Source organism: Dermacentor albipictus, chromosome 9 (genome assembly GCF_038994185.2).
Source record: "Dermacentor albipictus isolate Rhodes 1998 colony chromosome 9, USDA_Dalb.pri_finalv2, whole genome shotgun sequence".
Classification (NCBI taxonomy): domain Eukaryota; kingdom Metazoa; phylum Arthropoda; class Arachnida; order Ixodida; family Ixodidae; genus Dermacentor; species Dermacentor albipictus.
The window spans coordinates 111,366,372-111,382,180 of record NC_091829.1 but is presented as its reverse complement, the minus strand read 5'-3'; the positions used below and the strand labels follow the sequence as shown (position 1 = coordinate 111,382,180).

The 15,809-nt window shown below is 47.7% G+C and overlaps 1 long non-coding RNA gene across 4 annotated transcripts in view; it reads right to left on the bottom strand.

Annotated features, from left to right (window-relative positions):
- LOC135919447 (uncharacterized) overlaps window positions 1–15,527 on the bottom strand; it is a 70,965-nt gene extending 55,438 nt beyond the window's left edge. For all 4 annotated transcript variants that reach the window (XR_011508753.1, XR_011508751.1, XR_011508752.1 and 1 more), the window contains exons 1-2: window positions 15,048–15,527; window positions 3,958–4,025 (exon numbers count right to left, since the gene is read on the bottom strand). This is a non-coding gene — a long non-coding RNA (uncharacterized lncRNA). The remainder of the gene's footprint in view (window positions 1–3,957; window positions 4,026–15,047) is intronic.
- Between the last annotated feature and the right edge of the window lie 282 nt (window positions 15,528–15,809).

The following is a 15,809-nucleotide window of genomic DNA, read 5'->3' as shown; positions in this document are numbered from 1 at the left end:
CGCAAGTGTATCAAATTCTTATGGGGTACGGAAAAGTGTACGCTTGCCAAACTAGGAGATTTGTTAAAGATAGGTTAAGGGACCACGCAAACAACGTAAAAATTGCGCGTCAAGGAAAACATTTTGAAGGTTTTTTGGGAAGTCAATTTCTGACTTGCGAAGACTGTTTGCCCAACCTTGAAAACACATTTGTCACCAAGAAGAGTAAAACGCGTTCGACACGGGAGATTGCAGAATCTCTGATTTCTACACTTAAGGAGGGATGTTTCAGCGTGGCTTTCATCACGCTTTCAGAGAGAGCTGGCATATTTACGCATGTGCAGATGATAACCGGTGTCACAGACAGGACATATACATTCGGCAACAGTTCACAAGCATGTTGGTGGCAGTTCAACGTTCCTCCTTGTCGTATTTTCCCCGTCCTTGTCTTTTTGTGCCGCCGCCTTTTGAATCAAGAGCAAGCTTTAGAGTGGGTTTTCCTATCAAAATACATGGGAAAGGATAAACTGCTTTGCTCGGCAATCACTCACTAAATGTGATGAGGTTTCTTGCAATCAAAAGAAAATGTTAAAATGTAGTGACTGTTGGATATGGATTTAATATTTAGGCCATCGTATTTAGGATAAAAATTGGCAAATTCATACATTTTTAGAAAACGAAACTTACAACTTTATAACTTGTCAATGCTAGCTCAGTAATAATAGATGATATCGCAATTCCGTATATCACATCTAATAGCACATCTAATGCGGACGAATCTGATGTAATATACATGTTCTCCAAATCCACCAGTAGTATATGTGTGGTACTCTTTCAAAACATTTGAAAACATTGTAGCTAATTCAGATGAGATGTAAACTAATCTGTCAAATTCATCCGCTTTGAATGTTATGATGGTTGCAAGCCACAAACTGGCGATATTTGTTTTTGATGCAGACGGAAAAATGTTAAACTTTCCGCTTCCATTTTTGTAAAACAAAATTGCATAACAATTCTTCTGAAAACTTTCAGGCCGCAAATCAAAATTTCGCTGCCCACAGTCCGTACCATTGAACTTTATTTCTCAAATTCCGCAAATTTCGCTAAATTGATCAATGGTTATGCCAGAAAAGTATTTCGGTGGTTTGCATGCATTTGAATAAGCGGTGTTGAAGTAGGGGCCAAGCTAAAGCTTCCTCTTAAGGGACTGCTAATTATTCCTAATCAGGAAGCCTTAGCCGTTGAACTGTGCTTCGGAATTTCAGTGCTGAAATACCTTGTTTGATAAGTTAGTCATCGAGTCAGTTGAACGATATTTAGATAGTATGAACACGCCGTGGTGGCATAGTGGCTATGGTGTTGGGCTGCTAAGCACGACGTCTCCGGATCGAATCGCAGCCATGGCGGCCGCATTCTGGTGGCGGGAAACGCGAAAACACCCGTGTACTTAGATTTAGGCACATGTTAAAGAAGCCCTGGTGATTCAAGCTGTTCCGGAATCCTACCACTACGGGGTTCCTCATGTTCAAATCGTGGTTTTGGCCCGCTGAACCCCACAATTCATTCAGCACACATAATATAAAACGAACTTTTCAATCAACTTTTTCTAAGACAATGTTTTCTTTGCGTGTCCCAGGTAATTGCGGCATACTTGCGTCGGGCTTGATGAGAGAGCAGAAATTGAAAAGTTCATTTTTTTTGGGGGGTGGGGGGGAGGCATCATCTAGTTTCGTTTGAACAGGAAAAGCATACTGAGGGAGGAGGGGCACATAGCAGAAATGCGCTTATTCCAGATTACGAGTGCTATAACGTAAAACTATTCCAAACTTTTCCATTCCAATTCTGCAATCAACCCTCCGCAATTGGTAAAAATTTATTTTGGGCCACGCCCACTTCACCTGCCTGCCACGCGACGTCACGAAAACTGCGATAGCTCGCAATCGGATATGACGTGTACACACCGATTACGTATGATTCGACCGAGCAAACGAAAAATAGTTATTTCTGATTGGACGCCTTTTCGTTGTTAGCCCTCGGCTATTGGTTAAGGCTAAGGTGCATTAATATGCCTCGGATAACGTGCATTAATATGCCGAACAAAACAGAAATTTTTTCTGAATAGCCGCTGGCTGCCCCGTTCAGAAAAGCATAAAAGATGGCTGCCGCCGATTGCTGAGGCACTGGCTACTCACACCTGCCGGAGAGCATGGGCTTATTTGCGTATAATAAAACTTTTGCGCAGCTGTGTAACGTTTTCGAGCACTTTCAGAACGTTTACTACCGCGTTCTGCCAACCATTATTTGCTGACGATCCGTTTTAGTGTCGTTCTTAAGCTTCCGTTGCATACCGCCGCAATTTTCTTTCAGCCACCGCAAGCTAAGTAAGAGAAATTGGCCCAATCGCAGACACTGGTACCATTCTCTTCATCCGGTTATCGATATTCAGTGCAGTCACTCGGCCCCATCGAATCCCTTTCCACTTTGGCGTGCTCCTCGCCTCTTGTCCGCCAATTAGGTGAGACAAGCCGCTCAGTGTATTCAATGTTATTCGTTTTTCAAGTAAACAAAAGTGACCGCCTACCAGCCACTACCACTACCAGGCGGTACCACTACCAGACACCACTACCGCTACCAGACAGTACCACTACCAGCCACTACCAGACGGTGCCTGAATGATAGAGCCAAGGAACATGAACAAAAGTTCACGAAAGATGAATTGGCGCACTTGCCTGCGCACTGCAATGCCTGTCGCTGTGCACATCTTTTTAAGAAGATAAAGATTCTGGGGAGAAGCCATGACCAGACTGCACGTGAACTGATGGAGGCTTATCACATAAAAAAGGAAGGCCAAGACTGTGTTAGTGACACCTTCATTAGGTAGTTTCAATCGGAAATATATTTTTTTGATAAGTGGTTGCCATGCTAGGCTGATGAGTGTTCTTGTTTGCTGAGATCTGCGCATGTTCTATATGCCTATATAAGCCCACGGGCTGCCGTGAATAAAACAGTTGAAAGTTACCGCCCGTGCTGTTTACGTGTTCTCTCCCTCTGTCCCCGTCTTTATCTGCGGTCAGTATGATATGCCTATAAAGAAAGCGTTTTATTGGTCGGTTCAGAGAACCCTGCGGGTGACCGCCTGATGCTTGCGTCGGCGGTTACGCAAGTTTGACGTCAGGAGATTGGAATAAAAACATATTGGAATAGTTTTACGTTATAGGGCCCTAGGTTACGTGTTAGATAACACCAAGGTATTTATACTCCGCCGCTTCTGATAGTTGCTTGAATGCAAGAATACAAGTAAACAATAAAGTTTACTTTTTCCTGCTTAGATGCATGTAAACAGTTTCGTTAATATTAAGCAACATACTCTAGTGGCTAGAAACGGTATGCATATTCTGAAGGTTAGAATTAATATGAGAGCACCTAAGCTTCATGGTACGCAAGTTCTTTAAGTTAAACACACTCACCAACATACTTGATTTGAATGGGGTGAATAATTATATCTACAATATGATTATTATCTCATAATCAAATTAACAAATGATTTAGCGCGCTACCTTGAAGAACATCAGAAGTAAATGGCAGATAATGAGAGAATACATGGCTTAAACTGGTAAACTGTTTAAGTTTCGTTAAATATGGTAAGACCGAATTAGACAGACAGAAAAACTGATCTTCTCAAGATTCTCAAATAACGTCGTGTGACAAACAAAATCAAAAGCTTTTCTAAAATCCAGGAACGCAGCATCAATCTTACTAGCTTTGTCAAGAATGCTAGCAAAATTATGGACGGCTGAAGCCAACTGAGTAACTGTACTACGGCTAGATATGCCCTTCAGAGAGCAAGTTTGTGCCACTGTAAGGTATTGCTTACGTTCGAAGAATTTTGTTTCTGCTTTGCTATGGTATGCTCCAGAACTTAGCAGCAGGATGACGTTAGGGAAAATAACTCACAATTTCTGATCAAAGTTACTTCACCTTTCTGAAGCATCCGCACAACACGCGCTGATCGCTAGTCTCCAGGAGGAGTGGTGGAGACTAAAGACCTGCGTAAAATATGCACAAGAAAGCGCTCTATCAAGTCTGCAACGTGGCTGAAGAATGTGTTTGGGAAGTTATTTGGTCCTGGGGATAATATTGTTCTGGAATTCAGCAACATAGCAACCATGCCAGGAAGAGATACAACGTCAGTATCTACACGAGTTAAAGTGCAGCTGCGAGATTGGTGATCAGATCCATTAGAAATTGTCCTATAAAAACCTTTTCAGACTTTACCGCAAAACATTGTTTGTCAGGTACGCGGACACCATCATGTACCATACGCTGAATAGGTTTGTTTTCGTCGCCGACATTTTAAAACTGGCCTGATCATTTTGGGAGCGCTTCTCAATATACAATTCTCATAAAAGCATTGTATCAACCCATTCGAAAAGTAGAGACAGAGAGAGAGAGAGAGAGTGAGAGAGAACGAAAGGTAGAGTAGTTAACTAGTACGCGGGCAGTACATAGGCCGCAAAAAAAAATACAGCAATTACTATATATGTGGCGTACGAAATCATACAGGCCAAATTAAATGATATTAACGTTATAGCGTTAAGGGCCCAGGGTCGCACAAAATCCGTCGTGTTTAGAAAAAGTTTATTTCGACAAGAGACGATACCAACACTGAGTCATAATCACGGCACAATTCCACCCGGACGATAACATGTAAGAAACGAAACACAGCGCGTTGTCAACGTAAGTAGTGTCCGAGTCCTCACGCACCAACATATAAACACGTATACCCACGAAAAGGCACAGTTACACATAGACTAAATGCCACATGTACAAAATAATTTTCAATACATAGAGTGTACACAATGGTTATATACAATGATGATGTGATAGAACACTTTACACAATTTTGAAGTGATGTGCACGAGATGTGTATATACAAAAATGATCATGTATACGAGAGGACACACACACAGAAATCACGGGCACCAGCATTCTATGTGCATTAAATGAATAATTCTGATGTGCTGGCTACAAGAACCAGGCTCGACGAAAATTCAGCCATACGCGTCCATCAGCCACCGACAGGAAGCGACATGACCACTGTCGAAGGAACTCGTTCTTCCTTGGAGAAGATAACTCCTCCGACAGAAACGGCAGTAGCTCAGAGTAGAGCCTCCCCATAAATGGAAACAGAGCGCGGTGACGACGTCCCATGGCAACTGCCTCGCACCGGTTACACCATAGACAGAAGGCCCCCGCAGCAATTAAAAGTCGCGCGAAGCGGCCACGTGAGCAGCGACCAGATGTAATAAAGCGGTTACCTCAAAGCCCACGAAATCCAGTATGCACGGCCCTCCAAAATATCCTGGCAACGACGCATTGCAGCAGTACGTGTTTATTGGATTCATGAAGGGGGCAATTGGGACACTGCGAAGATGGGACAACGCCCCACCGCTCAAGCCTGTCCCGAGTTGAAAGCACTTGCCACCCTAGACGCCACATGAAGTCGCGTAGGTGGCCAGGCAAAAATGACGCCGTTATCGCATCCCACGACACATTATTGGAACGTGCGAGGCGCGCTGGGGGAACTAGAGGAAGCAGTAAGGCTGACATAGTATCTACTACGCGGTTTTGGAGAACGTCGACATCAGGACATACCTGTTGTATGTGGCGATAAAATGCCACGGCCGCACAGTAAAATGTAGGTGCGTTTAACACTTGTGGGCCGAGATTTAAGTGTACGCCCAGTAACATGTAGCGAATTTTCGTGCCAAGGAAATAGCAAGCGAGTTCACGCGCTGGACACTGATCATGCTGTAACAGACGGAGCAGAAATCGCAGAGCAAGCAGCCGGCAGCGGACAGACACGGATGGGAAGGCGAACCCACCGCGAGAGCGTGGTTGCCCAAGCGCCGCCCGACAGACTAGTTCTGTACGGCCCGACCAGAAGAAGGCACCAAGAAGGGATTGCAAGGACCTAGTAACCCGTAATGGTGGCTATACGATGTGACAAGCGTACCACACTCGGCCGCAAAATACAGACTGCGCTAAGTACCTTCTTTCTGATAGGGGTAAATCATAACCTTGAACATCTTCAATATTTCGCCTTACATCTTCAAGAATTGAGAGCCACACAGAGTCTGATATGCCATTAGAGGTGTAGTCAAGGCCTAAAATGCGAAGAGAATTGCTCTTTTGAAGACGGAAAAGGTGACTTAGGCGTGTCTGTGGTGAACCAATGAACAAATAACGACATTTTGAAACATTTAGCGCAGCACCTGAAATATTTCCGTACTCAGTCAAAATTCGAAGGCTACGGGTTAAGATATCTTCATTCCTGAGATATAATGTGATGTCATCGGCGAAGGCTGTCACCTTCACAACACCGCTACCAGGCAGTGGGAGACCGCATACGTAAGGGTCTCTCACTATTGAGCGCAGAAATGGTTCAAGGCTTAGCACAAAAAGTAGTGGGGATAGAGGGCACCCTTGACGAACGCCACGAGTAACGGGAATCGGTGCACTTTCTGGACCATCAAGGAACAATGTACTTCGGATATTTGAATAGGTATTCCTAATAAGTTCAACAAAATTTGACGAGAAGCCGAACGAGGTCAGTACATTAAAAATGTAGTTATGTTCAAGGCGATCGAATGCCTTTTCTTGATCCAGTGAAACTAAGAGACCACGTGCCGACCTGGTCAGCGTGTATGTCATTATGTCACGAGTAACGAACGAAAGACTCTGCCAGGGACTGAGCATGCCTGATGGTGTCCTATTAGGGAAGGCATCAGGCTTCTCAAGCGCCGGGTGAGAACAGCTGTGAAGGTTTTGTAGTCAACGTTGAGAAGCGTCATTGGCCTCCATTCCTCTGGACGAACTGATGACGGATCGTTCTTAGGTATCAGCACAATACGACCGTCCCGAAAACTAAATGGGAAATCAAAGTTCTCAAAGCATTGGCTGATAACCGATACGAAAGTGGCACCAATATCTTCCCAGAACGTTAGATAAAACTCCACGGGTAACCCGTCCGGCCCTGGGGCCGAGCCACGCTTCATAGAAGATAATGCTGCTTTCACTTCCTCGGCTGATGGTCGTGCACAAAGACGGTTAGCTACCTCAGGTGGAACCTGAGGCAGCCCACTAAGCAAAGTATGAAGTCCTTGAGAGCCAGAATCTATTTGCATGGTCGTACGCGCCATGTTTTCAAAATGCGTTACAAATAGCGAATAATCACGTTTAGGAGGTGGTGTAACAGGAAGTGCTCTTGGGGCCGCAGAACCAAATGCATTCGGCTGTCTAAAAAGCGAGTTTCTTGAAAAGCGCAGAACTTCGGGGTGCGCACACGGATTACGTCTGCATCGCCAAGCAGCAGCTGACAAAGACGACGCCGCGATGAGGCGTTGGAAACGCCTCCGTAGCTCACGCTGCCAGGACCGCATCAACGGAGTCAGTTGATTGACCCGAAGGGCGATGCGGAGCTTCGTGGCAGTATCCGCCAGTTCCTCTGATATCTGAGTCATCTGAGTGCACGTCCTTCAACTGAACAGTGTAGACGCCACTGCACCTTGAGCGCATCCCATGACTCTCGGTCAGATCTAGAAACAGAGGCGCCCAAAACTCGTGACAAACAAGAGCGCGAGCGCGCGTCATGTAGAACGCGCATGTCCAGATGCCAGGGTTTTACTGATGAGGAAGCAGGGAAGCGAATTTCAAGTATTACTGGCTTGTGATCGGAAATATAAACAGGGGATGAAGGTAACGTTATCACATCAGATTGGGTGACATACTGAGCTAAACTGCTTGGCACATAGGCACGGTCTAACCTGCTTGACGACGCACCGCGTCGCCAGGTCCAGGCAAATAAAGAACCATGAGAAAGTTGATATGTATCTAGCAACGAAAAATGCTGGACGAGGCGACGCAACTCCCGTGCGTTCCAATCAGGGCGACCCCAGCCCGGGCCCTGCACATCTGCTCGCGTGTCTAAGACGCAGTTAAAATCGCCAACGAGCACCACGTGACGGCCGTCAAGGAAATGCACGTCCAGGTCACGGAAAAAATCATTGGACTTAATGGCCTGCGCGGGTCATTAAGAACCGCGCAGGCACTTCGGAACCCATATATGCACAAAATCCGTAACCTAAATGAAATATTACACAATCAAATGCCAATATTCACCCAGTCCCATCATAAAAGACATGATGATCTCGCAAGAGAGCTCTGTTGAAAATAATAATACCAACTCCGCTAGATCGTGATGTAGCGAAGGAGAAGAAACAGTCTAGGTTAAAAGTGCGTTTGAAAGTAAGGACATGTCCAATGGTGAAAAAATTTGTTTCTTGTAAACAAATTTGGCAATGGAACTGTCATTCTATTCGAAGTAAGAGTAGCAACCTTGTACAATTCTGCAAGCAGTTTGACCCAGACATTATAGCCTTACAAGAAACCGAAGCAGAAGACTTCAAGGTCAGTGGTTACCTCACTCACGTCACTGACGGTAAAACGAGGACAGCAATCCTGACCAAGAAAGCCATCAACGCTCAACGACACGACATCCAACACCGCATCGAACACACCCTCGTCGAAATCGTACCCGAGAAAAAACAGCAGCAAAGCCTCTTTGTGTTAAACGTGTACAGCCCACCAAAGGACCACCTAAAGGATCTAGACAAGCTTATGAGAGAGGTGAAGAAGCTGAGCAAGGGTAACGGGCTGATAGTCGTTGGAGATTTTAATGCTCCCCATGTGGCCTGCGGTTATGCGGCCTCAAAGAAAAAAGGAGAAGACGTGCACAACGTAGCCCAACAACACCTCCTCACGCTACTCAACGACCCACAGACACCCACGCGCATCGGCAACAGTGTATCTAGAAACACCAGCCCCGACCTCACATTCGTACACGGACTCAAACAGTATGAGTGGAGCTGCATGGACGAGAATCTTGGTAGCGACCATTTTATAGTGCAAACGATCATTCCGCACCACAAAGCAACGATGAAGATAGGAAAAGCCAAGATCACGGACTGGCAGGCCTTTCGCAAAGATGACAGTGCCATTAATGCGACGATAGACGACATAACAATATGGATCAGAGGAGTCGTGGAAAGAGCCGAGAAGCATACGAGGGCAATCCAGCTGTCGCAAATCACCCCCGTGGTCGACCCGCACTTACTCCACCTGTGGGAGGCGCGGAGGGGTCTCGCCAAACGCTGGCAGCGTAACAAGTGCAACCGGAAACTCAAAATTCGAATCTCTAAGCTGATCAAGGAAACGCAAGAGTACTCTGAGCAACTTGAAAGAAAGAACTGGCGCGAAACATGCAACAAGCTTCAAGGTACCTTAAGCAGCAAGCGCACTTGGGCGGTGCTCAAGACTCTCCTATCAAAGAAGGAGAACAAGAACGCCACAAAACAGAAAATGCAGCGACTCATACACAACCACCCGGGGAAAGAGGAAGACATTATCAGAGAAGTGAAGGAGAAGTTCCTTGGTACTGAGCGAAACATAACTGTAGATTCGCACTTCGACGAGTATCGAGGCAAGCCAAATATGGAACTGGATCGGCCCTTCACAGAAGCAGAAATCGAGAGGGCCTTGAGCAAGCTCACCCGCAACACGGCGCCGGGGTACGACAGAATAAACAACAAGACACTCCGGAACCTTGACGGACCCTTTGTAGACGCGCTCTTAAAATACATCAACGAGTGCTGGCAACAAGGTAAAGTACCACCGGAATGGAAACATGCCGAGGTAACCATGATACCTAAACCCAACAAGCCCATCAGCGTGCAGAACCTTCGACCTATATCCCTAACCTCGTGTGCTGGAAAACTCTACGAGCACATGGTGCACAACCGCATGATCGACTATCTCGAAGACAACGAACACGTCCCAAGCACTATGTTCGGATTTCGAGCTCACCTGTCCGCGCAAGACGTGTTGCTGCAAATTAAGGAAAAAGTCATCGACAAGCTTGACACGCACAGCAAAAGAGCCATCCTCGCACTTGACGTGAAAGGGGCTTTCGACAACGTGTCACACGAAGCCATACTGCAGCAGCTCAACGTATATAACTGCGGTGAAAAGTATATAATTACATCAAAGCTTTTCTGAAAGCACGTAGAGCCACAGTGGGGATAGGCAACTTACGCTCTGAGAAATTCGACATACCGCGAAAGGGAACGCCACAAGGCTCCGTCATTTCGCCGATGCTATTCAATCTGGCGATGAGCACACTACCCAAGCAACTGAAGCAAATAGAAGGGATTGGTCACGCAATATCTGCTGACGACCTCACCATCTGGACTACGGGAGGGTCGACAGGTCAACAGCAAGACGCTCTGCAAGAAGCGGTTGACACTACGGAAAAGTACCTGGAAGCATGTGGACTGACGTGCGCACCTGAAAAATCGGAGCTCTTGGTGCTAAGGAAGCGCACAAGAGGCCGACAACCGCAGCAGATACCAGACCCGGTAGTAAAGGTGGGAGGCATCATGATTCCGCATGTTACGACGCTCCGCATCCTCGGACTCCTGATTCAAAAGGACGGGGCCGGGGGAGCAGAGTTGGAAAAAATTCAAAGAACAGTGCAACAAATAACCCACCTTATCAAAAGAGTGACGAGCAAAAGCCATGGACTCAAGGAAGAAGACTGCACGAAAATGACACAAGCGCTGCTCACGAGCATCGTCACGTACGGGACCCCATACGTTGACATGAAGAACAGTCAACGAGACAAAGTAAACGCCCTCATCATAAAATCATACAAAATTGCCTTGGGCCTGTCCCCCTCCACGTCCACAGCGAAATTACTCAAAATGGGAGTCCACAACACGTGGGAAGAGCTCGTGGAGGCGCACAACGTCAACCAACTGGAGAGACTAAAGCTGACAAGGACGGGAAGAGCCCTGCTGCAAGATCTGGGCTACCAAGTCGAGGATGAAAGGCACCTACCTCAGCGTATCCCACACGAGATCAGAGACAAGCTACACATAAGTACCATTCCCAGAAACATGCATCCAGAGTACGACAAGGAAAGGAGACAGGTGAGAACACAGGCGCTCAAGCGCATACTGGAACGCACCAACAGCAAAGAAGAAAACGTTAGATATACAGATGCAGCTGCGTACAGTACCAACGACCGATTCGCAATCAGCGTGGTCGACGAGAAGGGCGAACAACTTACAGCCACATCCATACGTGCCAAGGACGCGAGCACAGCGGAAGAGGTGGGCATAGCCCTGGCCATCGCAACGTGCAAGAAGGCCATGGTTACCGTGGTGACGGACTCACAAGAAGCATGCCGAAGGTATATGAACGGAAGGAGTGGAAAGGCAGCGCTTCAGGTCTTGAACACCACCAAGATAGAAGCAGCACAAATCCTCTGGACACCGGGGCACGAGTCTCTCACGGGGAACCAGGCGGCGCACGCCGCGGCTCGAGATCATGCACGCCGAGCCATCTCCGACGCGCAGAGAACGCGTACCGACGACTGTGAAGAGGATGAAGAACGCATATCTAAGAAGTACTCGGATATCTTGGCGCACTACAGGAAGCAGAGGCGTCGCTACCCGCCCGCGCATAAGACGATGAGTAGGGACCAAGCGGTAACCTGGAGAAGACTACAGGCTGGAACGTACCCACACGGAACACTGCTGCACGCCATGTACCCGGGCATCTACGGGCGAGACTGCAAGTTCTGCCCGCCGGACACGCCGAACACCTTGCGCCATATGGTGCTGGAGTGCAGAAATAACCGCGAAGTACCACCGTCATCATCGCCACCAAGCGATAACAACCAGGAAGAAGCGGATATGGAGGAAGAATCGAAAGACCAGTGGGAGGCTCTGCTGGTGACGCAAGACCTTGACAGCCAGCTGCGGTTGGTGAACAGGGCTCGGGCGGCGGCAGCGAGCCATGGCTACCTGGACTGAGGAGGCCACCCACCTTTGGGCTCAAGAAGCCTGGTCTCAAAATAAAGTTTATTTCTCTCTCTTGTAAACACAGTATGTCACACAGTTTTGCGCGGGCCACGCTGATAATTTCGGCTTGTTTTACAGGACTTCGGAACCCTTGTGCCTTTAATGAAATAATCTTCAAGGTGTCAGCCATAATTAATTAAATGTATCAGCAAACTGACCTGGTCGTGTTGTTCAAGTCGGCGCCCCGGAAACAAGTCCAGGGGTTAAGCAGTCCACGCGTCACTTCTTCGACCCTCTCGAAGAAGGCCGAGGTTTATTGGGCCGCTGTAACTCGGCACGGCGATCGGGGCCGCCGTCCGAGCCAGAGGCTGACGCATGAGCGCGCTTTACGTCTCGTGGGGCCGCCATTTTTATGTCGAGTTCATCCAGGCTTGGCGACAGTCCAACGCTGCTATCAACTCCGAGGCTGAAGCTGTTTTCTGATGAGGATGATGTCGGTAACGGTAGGACGGCGGGATTGATTTCATCGTCGCCGACAACCTCGGCAGCCGGGGGCCCACCCAGATGCAATGGCTGCGCCGCTGTAGGAGATGCAACTGAGGCGGATGAAGCCGCAGCAGACTTCGTGGGTACATCGACTGCAGCGATCGCAGGGTCAGGCGCTTTATCCGCGTTCAAAACTTTCCTGGGATCAGGAGGAGTGATGGTAGCAGCCGGAGTGGAGGCGCTTTCGGCCACAGCACGCGTGTCCTTCGCTGCTTGGAAGGCCAGCGAACATGGCGTGTTGCGATCCGCCACGTCACGGTCTTCTTTTTCAGTAGAGGAGGCCGGCGAACATGACGCGCTGGGACTTGTCGAGCTGCATGCCTCTTCTTTTTCATTTCTTGACGCTAGTTCTTGCGGTGTCAGTGCAATTTCTTTGGTTATGGCCTCACGCGCAGTTGCAACCGCAGCTGACGCCGGCGGTAAGGGGGGAAAGGTTCCAGTAGCAGCGTCTGAGTATGAACGCCGCACAGGGCACGCGACCGTAGGGTGACTATCCCCGCAACGCCGACAAGGACGGTCACACCCGTCGCTTTCGTGGCCATGGACGCCACAACGGCCACAGAACGCTGCGGTGCACTGTGCACGGTAGTGGTCGCTGGAACCGCACCGACGACACACGCGTTGCAAGCCGCGGTAGTCAAACGTCACACGATGGCCAGAGACTCGCAGATAATTTGGGACCGGGGTTGTGGCACTCATTTCCATACGCACGAAGCGTGTGCCCGTGAGCACGCCACGTCGTCCGCTCATGAGACCAGCATTGACAGACAGAACCTTGCCGTATGGTGATAGTGCCTGGACGAGGACTTCGTTCGGAACGAAGGACGGCAAAAAGAGGCAGGTTACGTTGGTTACCTGCGGGCCAATGGGAACGACGGGACAACGCTCGCCACCGATGACAAGGCAGCCAGCATCGACGATTAGAGTCATGGAAGCCATGCTCTTGACGGTGACTTGGAAGTTGAGGCCTCCCATATGCTGAACGCAGTAGACCTCAGAGGGGCCAACTATTGAGGCCGTCGCGTCGACGACGGTCTCGGGACCATTCCCCGTAGGGACAACAACATCTAAGACGTGGGCCATGACGCCTCTCCTGCCATGACGCTGTAGGCGCCATGGCAGGAGAGGTGGACGTCCCCGACGTGGAACACGCAGGGGCGTCGGTAGAAACGCTTGTTCCGTGCTCCTTCTTCTTCTTCTTCCTCTGGCAATTGGGGAAATATTATTGCGAACCACGCATACCTAACCACGCAGATCCTCCATGTAGCACAAGGAAGTCACTGAATTAATTGCATTACTCAAGCTAAAATGCGTCACAAAAATCGTAATATACGACTTATACACACAACCTGCGGAGATGATAGCGCCGGTTTGCAATTTGAATATGCGAAAAAAACATGACTCCGTTACGCGGGAATTGAAAACACAAACCCCTTTTCCAGCGTTCCTACCATTCATAGAGCGTCCATGACCTCCGAGATTTGCGCGTACCGGCGCGCCACAATCCCAAAGGCCACAAAGCGGCGTGCCCGATTCCTTGCAACACCTCTAAATCGCGCTCGCCTCGCCGCATCGCGACCCACGCAAGACGCCGCGTTTACACGAGAAAGCCCGCCTTCGTCCATACGCCACCAGCGTTTCCCAGTAAACATTACGGTTACATAGCTATAGTTGCCGGGAAGCGTGAGAAGCAGTCAGGGATTTTTGAATGCTATTCAGTTTCACTCTGAAAAGCGAAGCTTAAGCGTCGTCTAATTTTCTGTTTCTTTTCCCGAGCCCCGAAAACACCCTACAGATACAAAGTAGACAGTGCGTTTAATGCGGACGTATTTTTGGAAACTATATGTATATATATTTTACTTTGAGGTTAGGACGGAAGTAGTAAAAGAATATTTTCTGTTATCTGTTTAAAAAGTTATGGTGCTTTACGTGCTAAAACCACCATCGGATTATGAGCCACGCCTTAGTGGTGCACTCGGCATTTAATCTTGCCTACCTGGAGATTTTAACGCGCTGCTAAATCTAAGTATTACGGTTTTTTTTTTGCATTTCGGCCACCGTGACCGCAATTTGATCCCGGTATCTCGTTCTTAGTCGAGCAACATCAGAGCCACTAAGCAGCCACGGCGGTTTCTGGCACGTATGGAATGCAGATGAACTTCCTATTATGCTGACGCATTGTGTTGCGATGTATGTGTGGCTCATAATCGGGGCGAAAAGACGAAAAGAATTAAGACGAGGAGACACTTGGCTCCAACGGAAACCTGACCACGGTACGCCAATTTCCGTTGATGTAGGGACAATGTGACATCACAGGGGGATGGTGTAACACAATTGTGGAATAATTTAGGCAGATTGCGGTCATTTCGGTAGCTTCCACTCTACGTTTATTGATTGCTTTCAAGGGGGAACTGAAGTAACAGGAATATGATGCGTGCTATAATCGTTACAGGCATGTTTCAAAATTTATTGTGAGCTTTGAATAAAGAAAAGACTGTGCTTAAATACTGAGCCTTGTAGTCTATCAGTTCAAGCTTATCAAATACATCGATAATATTGATGTGGCAACAGCTAGAAAAAAGAAAACAAATTACGTACCGTGTGGAAGAGCCAAATCATTGACACTATTTGTACCGACGATCTGGCTGTGTCTTCGCAGTATTTTATATACTTCCCCAGGCACTCTATGAGCTTCCGCCAATTGTCTTACTTCTTCTGCAGACACACGGGTGCCTCCATGTATTCCTCGCTTCGGTCTAGTTTTCTTAGACCTTTGCCGCCTATTATTCATGAAATGAAAATGTTGCATAGAACAACATTTTCCTTGACTTTGCCCAGGAAATGGTAATGCGTCAGCAAATGTAGGAGCTTCGTTTTCTATCGCACAATGAAAAAAAGTGTAAGTGGCTAAAGTCGCCATAACGACGAAGCTTGAAAAGTTTATCATCTTTGAGAAGGTTGCCGCGGCATATGATACGGTTGGTGTTTGCGAAAGCCTATGTCAACTTTTGAGCAATGGGCATGCTGCATAGATAGAAAACGGAAAACTTGTCTTTTGCCTCCACCTTTCGCGCTATGTCCATGTTGACCCTGCTGCTTTATGCACCTGTTCATTGCAAAGGAAACGAACCGATTGTTTTCATTTTTATGTCTTATACTTCGTGTTACTGCGAAAAACACAATGAGGAGGATGATTTCTGCGAGGAGTTGATGCGAAAACCCTTTCTTAAGGCACTGGCACACAGCACAAAAAAAGCTTTTGCGGCTTTCAGCAGAGCGATAACAAAGTATGGACTTGTCTTTAACAAGGACAGATATGCTTTCTTCACTACAGTGTATATAGGTAGGGTTCATATAAAT